The sequence below is a fragment of the Oryzias melastigma genome, linkage group LG15 (genome assembly GCF_002922805.2).
Source record: "Oryzias melastigma strain HK-1 linkage group LG15, ASM292280v2, whole genome shotgun sequence".
NCBI lineage: Eukaryota > Metazoa > Chordata > Actinopteri > Beloniformes > Adrianichthyidae > Oryzias > Oryzias melastigma.
In genome coordinates, this window is record NC_050526.1 from 187,017 (window position 1) to 195,211 (window position 8,195).

General features: G+C 35.9%; 1 protein-coding gene and 1 long non-coding RNA gene across 2 annotated transcripts in view; one reads left to right on the forward strand and one right to left on the reverse strand.

Moving 5' to 3' along the window:
* LOC118599720 overlaps window positions 1-1,452 on the forward strand; it is a 71,803-nt gene extending 70,351 nt beyond the window's left edge. The window contains exons 2-3 of the long non-coding RNA XR_004949198.1: window positions 570-674; window positions 759-1,452. This is a non-coding gene — a long non-coding RNA (uncharacterized LOC118599720). The remainder of the gene's footprint in view (window positions 1-569; window positions 675-758) is intronic.
* slc8a1b (solute carrier family 8 member 1b) overlaps window positions 1-8,195 on the reverse strand; it is a gene marked incomplete in the record, with an annotated part of 193,414 nt that overhangs the window by 91,932 nt on the left and 93,287 nt on the right.

The following is an 8,195-nucleotide window of genomic DNA, read 5'->3' on the forward strand; positions in this document are numbered from 1 at the left end:
GTCAATGTTTTCACCATGAGCAGTTTGAAAACAGCCGTGTCCAGATTGGTCTGGAACAGGTGTCACCTACTTGGAATTCTAGTGATTATCCCCCTCCCCTTCTCTGAAAGTCTCCTGGCATCTGTGTGTGTGTCTGAAAAACAGTTTCCGGTTACCATTTACAACTCGCACAGCTGGTGTGTCAGTTATCATTGCCGGAAGCAAAATGGAAAGAAGGGCTCTTGATCAGTTTGTGACGAGCGGAGAAAGAGAATAGGCTAAGCCGATAAAGTTTTTTTCCTGAACATGAGAGGATAGAGAACACATTTATCCAAGAAACCACCTTAACACGACACATTTTACATTAACTTTTGTGTGTGTGTGGTTGCTCTTTTCTCATCAAACAAGGTTCCAAGCCAGCATCTCTACCCCGCATTTAAATTTTGTCTGAACGTGTTGTCATCCAATATCTCAAGCTTTGTTACAACATGTTGCTCTACCTGTGCTGTAAATGAAAACGTAAAAAGTATGTATGAATTTAGGCACAGCTGTTTTCCCTGTTAACCCTTTGTTTTGACATGACTCGATAGGTCTGGGGGAAGTATCGTTATGGTTTCTCATGAGACTCATGAGTTCCACAGGGGCAAGATGTCAACTCATGACCTGTATCAGAGGAAGAATACCCCATCAAACCAGTAAGTTTAACACGACTTTGTTTTTATTTCCCTACAGCCTTAAACAACAAAAAAAAGCTGCTGACATCATCACTTCATTTACAGATATCCCCAAGAAGGCCATAAAGTGAGTCAAGAGAATAAAGGAATGCCCTTTAAGATAGGTTACAGCTGTCATGCATTACAAAGCCAGTTCGTTATTTCATCTTCATTATGTCTCTTTGGCACTGGGGCCAAAATTTAAATATCTTCTGGTTCCGGTAATCACAGTTGTGTTGGTTGGGAGAGAAATCCTGGAGGACACAATTGGAGGTGCAAATGTGAAGTTCTTTGCTGTGAGGAAAATGGTGTGAAACCAAAAATATACCTATTTGATCATTACAGAAAACAACGCAATATACATTTTTATAAACCCTTTTTATGGTTTATAAAAATAGGGTTTTAACGTTATTTATGGCTATTAAATATACTGACCAAAACAAGGGAGGGACACAAAAAATGACCCTTTGGTCCTCTATCGACTATGTTTGCCAATTATATGTTCCAACCTTCATGTAATTTGTATTTCTTTAGATTTGTACTTTTCCTCTTGACTGTCCTCCACTCTTAGCCCCACTAGATTGTCCTTCTGCTCTCACATAGTGTCTAAACTGACTTGTTTGGTCTGTGTCCAAGCTTCTATTTAGGTTAATTTCTTGCAAAAGAAGCAAAGTCATCTCTAGTGTGGAATAAAATGTCCCAGTTTGAAAGTATCCCAAACTTTCTTAGCACATGTAACGATTATCACTGCTTATAAACCTTTTTTTAGTCCTAACCGGATAGTCTTTCGAAGGCTCTGCAGGTCGTGTCATGATGATGTATGCCAGCTCACTAAAACAAGAGTGCAGGTGTTTCTACAGGGACTAATGCGGCTGTGTAATCTGACCTTGATTGTTAGTATCAGTCATGAAACTGCTCAGGTCCACCCAGACGCAGGCTAAAACCTAGAATATCTGCTGACAATCGATAGCGTCTCGTGTGACCGTGGCGGCTGAGCCTTTTCTGTTGAGGGATCAATGACGTTCAGGCTGGACTTACTGGATCACATGAGATCCTCTCACACAAGCACACATCCACCACATCCTTCTTAAGGTCTAATAGAGTTCTCTACAGGCTGCTGGAATTTACAGACACTATGAACGTGGAGTAATTCAGGTAAGGGCCTATGCACAATTTGTACATTGTCCACATATGTAATTTCGGTCTTTCGCGATACTCGTGATATACATAATTCTTAAGTGTTTCTTGGGTTTGTCATTCCTCGATATGCAGAGATGTCCGTCGAGGGTCTTGGCTGATAAGTTTTTACGTGAATCCGGTTTTTCTTGGTCGGTTGAGAAGTACGCAGTTCATGCATAGTTGACATAGTAGAATCTTGTAGAATTGTGAGTGACTATTGCAAGATGCATACTGAAATTTGTGTCTTTCCACAACCATTCCACGTACAACTCAAGGAGAAAATATGTGAACTCTTTGGAATTCTTTAGTTTTATGCATTACTGTACATTGTATTCAATAAAAACATGGAAAGATAAATTTGTGTGGCTTAAGCAGGCCATGCTTTTCTCCACTGTTGTGATTTAGATTGGGGGGGAAAAAAACACATCGTGTATCCATTTTGTACACAAATTGAGGTACTCCCAAGGGGTTCATATTCTTTCTCTTGGAAATCTCTTGAGAGGTGATCGTGAAAAAAAATGAAAAAGCCATTAAAGAATTGCTTTTTCATTTTATTTAGGAGACAAGTAATGCAGTTACATTGTGAAAATGAAAAAGCTTTTCTGTTAATCCATTCTAATTTTCAAATTAGAAATTTCTAATTGAATTTTGGAAAAAAATTACCAGTGAATTTTTTGAAAATGAAATGTCAAATGCCATTTTCTTTATCATTTTAGTTATGTCACAGAATGAGAGGTGTTAAACGAGAAAAAGAAAAAGCCATTCAGAGAATTGCTTTTCAATTTTATTTAGTAATGGAGTTACATTGTGAAAAGGAAAAAAAAAAACATTTCTGTGCATGCATTTAATTTCAGATTTGACATTTCAAATGGAATTTTGGTTTTTACTAAAGAAGTTTTTGAAAAGGAAATGTCAAATGGCATTTTTTATAATTTTAATTAAGTTACTGAATAAGTGGTGTTAAACAAGAAAAAGAAAAAGCCAGTCAGATAATTGCTTTTTCATTCCAGTTAATAGACAAGGAATGGAGTTGCATTGTGAAAATGAAAAAGCATTCCCAGTAATGACTTTTAATTTGAATTATGAGTCACAAACACTTCCATACATGATGGGATCAGGAGCTGACCATGGAGCTGACGCGATGTGATTTCTGTCCCGTGCTCTGAATGTCAAAGTAATAACATTTAATGGGTATAAGTGTTGTTTGGGTGGTTTATTCTTACTTCAATTATGATTTGAACGTGGTTAAATCATGATACAACTGTGAAAGTTTCAGGTAAGACCACAACTTTTCTCCCTTTTTTCACCTATATTCACGTATGACCAATTTTCATCAGTCCAATATGTGTTACATGGCCTTCACTTACAAAGATCTTCCATGTCTTTTTAAAGTGATTAAATAGAAATCTGTTACGAATGTCAATATTGCAGATATAGGTGTAGAGCACTCTGATCACTAATGGATTCCAGAAAAGGAGAAACCCTCGGGGGTCCACACTTCCAGCCCTGAACACTGTAGATCGGCTATTCAAGCCAACATGGAGGTTATCGGACTCACAAAGCCCGAGGTGGTAAAAGTACACAATCCAGCTGAAAGCTGCTTCAGATAGAAGTCATCAGGTTGGAACTGTGACTTCTGGTGGAACTATGGGGGTTGTACAAACAGCCAGATCTACTGTTTTCTACGATGACCCCAGCTGCGCTTGACCTTTTGATGAACGGCAGTCTGTATTTACACCACAGCCAGACCTGTAGCCTCTGCTTTCTTTGACATTTACGGGGCCAGGCTTCAGGTTGCCTCCAGCTAAAGACTCCTGGAGTCAGAGGGTGAAGAACAAGAGAGAGGGCTGAGAACTGATGAAAGGTTCAGTCCCTCTAAGACCTGCAGTCACATGCTTCATTTAGATTGAATTTCCTAACTGGATGCCGGTTTAGTTTGTGTTTAAACTGGCATCAGTTTCACAGAATCTGTGAAAATAAAAAGAGAGTACCACCTTTAGGTGAAATGTGGCTTCTTTAACAGTTGTCATAATTTTCCTGTGATCTCATTTAAATGTCTGTGGCCTGTTTAGTTCAAAATACCAAAGATGAACAGTTCAGAGGGTCCTCCCAAAGACATCTGGCTTTAGACAGCCCTGGCATCATTTGTGGGGCGTGTCTACATTAAAATCAGTGCTACATCTTTCCTCCTACCGACTTGTGCGCTACAGTAAACAAAGCAGGATGTGGATCGGGGAGGAGGTGAGGCTCCATGAATCTAATCTCATCTGGGACTGTGATGTCACAGTATCCACCTAATCTGAGCAGATTTTCAGATTTAAGATTAACAGGGAAGTAAGAGTGAAAACAACTATCCAATCATCCCTAAATCCTGGTTTGTTCTTGGTTCATGTACCTATAGGATGATTTTTCTGATCAATTTATATTTTGCTGTGCTGTAACCTTCTTTTTTATCAATTATCTAGGCTTTTATGTGTTTGTATTTCCAAAGAGATTATTTAAAGCTTTGATTTTACCGTAAATGTACATTTATTTCATCTATCTTGAGTCTTTTTATCAGTAATACTGAAAGTTCTGTTTTACCTGTGATGTCACACGTCTTTACTGGTCCACAAATATATTATTATTATGATTATCCTCCTTCTTTTCACTGCTTGGTTATGAAACAGCTGACCTCAGTGCCCAGATTTGCAATCTAAACAAGAGTCTTTTCTGTTTGTTTGTCTTGTTCCTTCCCTCTCTGATCCAAACCGGTCATGGCAGCCGATCAGCTTTTCTGTGAATCTGCTTCTGCTGGAGGTTACTTTCTATTCATCCATTTAGAAACGTGTCCTTCTTCACAGCTCAATGGTTCCCAAGTTTTATGCCAAAAAAAACTATTTTATGTAATCTGCTGGTCATTCATACACATTATTAATATAATAGAAATATATTTTAGCTTTATCAGAATAATTGGAACAAATTGCAATATAGTCATCTTGAAATAGGTCTTTTTTTTAAAAGTATGGATATTGACAGTTTTCTATAGTTTGTTTATTGCACTTTATTTTTGAAAAACTCAGCAAACAAATAATTCTATTTTTTTTTTGTAGATTAGAAATAAATCTATGACTGAAAAAGTGCCACTTTATTATTATTTTTTTCCCATTGGTGCAGTTTTATACATTTCATTGTCTATATATATTTATTTTTTTCTAACAAAGTATTATTTTAAGCATATTTTACGGCCATTTAGTCTGCAAATTTGCTTTTATATGTTGCTATCCTGAGAAGTAGAGTTTTTTTTCCATGTTTTACTTTTTACTTTTAAGAATAATATACAAAAGCAGATTTGTCGACAAAATGGCCAGACGCTTAAGCAGAAAACAAATAGTTAGCCCCTTATAACCATTTGTATCATATTTGATTTATAAACTCCCCCTATCTCATTATTTGTAATACCCAAACTTCCATTACAAAATCATTATATATAACTTGATCTATTTATTCTGTATTTAAGTTCCTCATCACTCCACTAGGGGCAGTAGAAAGGCTTTCCTACTCATTTCAATATGGCTGCCTCCGTGAAATCTTTGGCGGGAAAAAGTTTTGCTAATTTTCAAAACTTTTTGATGATTAAACTAAACTATTGTAATTCATTTCTTTAAATTACTACTTGCTGTATTGAAATAATGTAAAATGAGTTGCATCAAATAAATAAGGTTCTGTTTTTGTGAAGTCTCATGTAAATATCTTTATATCTTAGACCAACCTGAGGCTCCGGAGCCACATGTGGGCCTTTTATTCCTCCATTGTGGCTCTTTGATCATTTGATAATTCAAAAAATGATGGTGTTGTTGTTTTGATTAACTTGCTTTACTTAAGTTTGGCTATTTATCTTTAGATTTTTAACATATCAGATAAATTATTAACATAGATTTGATTTTTTAAATTGGAGGTTCTTATTTGAAATTTGACACAGGATGTATTTTACTTTGAAAGGAAAATAAAATTTAAATTGTTTAGAATATTATAACTGTTACACAGTATAATTCATTTATAGCACATATTTAAAGGCTAAATTATGGCAATTCTTGTCTGAATGACCACAAAAACACAAAGTTTATTTATGTTTTTGTAAACAAAAAAAGGGACTGAGCGGCTCTAACTGGGTTTTATTCTGAAAGAATTGAAACAAATGTCTGTGTAAAAAGTTTTAGTCTTAGACTAAAATTGTAAAAAAAAAATTATAACTGATACCATTCACTGGAGATCTCATAAAAAGCAATATTTTTGTGGATTTTATGAAAAGGTTTAAAAATTTGAATTTTCTTTATATATTTGATGCAGTGGGCTTTACGGGGTTAATTATTTTATGTCTTTAGTAAAAAAATCTATTTAATAGAGGCTTGAAATCCTAAAATAATTTACACCTTTCAGGACAGCTTTATGGTTAAAAGAAAGAAGAAGAAAATATGAAATTGCTATTTCTATAGAACAAAGGAACTCATTTTTGAAAATCTTTATTTTTGATTTTTATATTGTGTTCTGGTAGCAAAACAATTCAATACGTTTCTTTGCCTTTTTCCTTTTCAAAAGCACAAAAACCTTTTTTTTTCTAAATACATCACAATCGCCAGATCCAACCTCGAGAATAAAGACTCCTTCAGTCTTCTTTTATCCTCCTCTATTGTCTGCCGTCTTCCTCTAAGCATCTTTTATTTTTCTCTGAAAATGGCGTTCTAATGTGCTCGCATTGAGGGATACAATTCTTTACCTTCTCAGCTCAATGATTTGGACTTTGGATCGAGAGAAGAAAATAAGAACCAGAACACTGAGAAGCACCTACAATAGTTTCTTTTCAGTAGTTTTCTTTTTTTCCTGATGTTCAGGTTTATGTGTAAATGACAGGACGATAAGAAAAGTCCTCTCTGGGGTAATGAGGATGGTCAAAGCAAAGGTTTGGTCTATGATGCAATCGAGGAGAAACAGGCAAAAAGGGTCGAATGAGGAAACGATGAAAGGAAAAGAAATCATCTTAGAAAGAAAGACAAACAAAGATACCTAACATTAAGTTAGATTTCAAATTCACATTTTCAGATTTTAAAGGGTCGTAACTGATTATGATATATCACCTTTGATAAGTCTGATGTGGCTCAACGCCACATGGCCAAAGCTCCATCAGCATTATTTGCATTTTAATTCCCAGACAATGTTTTGCGATTCACAAACCCCACACCGTGATGCAACACGAATACCAAAGCCGACTTCCACAGAAGACACCTCCAGCTGCAGCAGATGATTTAGCTCCTGCATTAAAGGTTTCTTGGCTCTGTGTGCTCTTCGTCTGCCTGAATGTGTTTGTTGAGCTCCACACTTCTCCTCAGGGACCTTCAGACACAATATCTGTTTACTGCCACTGAATATGCTAATTTGGGCTCTGCCTCAGAGTGCGTTTAAACATTTGAGCCTTCCGGTTGAGGCAGGAAGCTGCTTTTTTTTGCGTTTCAGCTGCTTTAGTTCCAAGCATCCTCAAGGAAAGCCTTAACCTCAATCTGTCGTAGCAGATCTGGTGCAGTTTTACCGTGGAGAATGTTTTAGTCAGCATCAATGAAGCCTCGCGGCTCCAGAGTGACTTTTTGCACTGGTTGCATTGGTGCATCGAACTGTGTTTCAGGTGCACTAGTACAAAAAGTTAGGTTTAAACTGCGTTACATTGACTTGAATAGTCACTTTTTGTTCTAAAGTTGGTGTTTATTTGTGCCACCTGCTGCTGAAAGAGACACTCCTGCAGTGCATTTATCACAGAATCTGTAAATGTATTTTTGCTTAAATGTCTTTAAATCAGACACAAATGTTCAATCTAGCAATCTCAGCTTTTGCAATAAACACATTATATTATAGCCTTTACTTTATCTGAGTCAGAGACGTGTGATTCTAGAGACCATACACCATAACTCACTAATGCATCAGTAATATGTTACATTTTAGCTTGATTATCTGCCTCACAATTATTTTTCTTTTTTTAAACGAAAGTCTGATTTTTTTTTTTTTGCTCTTTGATCTAAAATTTGCATTAAAAAACAATAAATACTCGAATTGCAATAAAAAACAGCATTTATTACAATATAAATTACATTTTCCAGACCATTAAAATCTCTTCCTTCTCTTCTCATTTTATTTCCAAAAACAAGAAATGACACTACATATAATATTGCGCCACGATGCACAAAAATATTTTGTAATTAAAATTATTATTTTACCTGAAGTCGCCTAAATTCACCAAAGTCACTCTACTGAACACACTGTAATATCAACCACAGATTCTGCTATGTAGTTGCTATC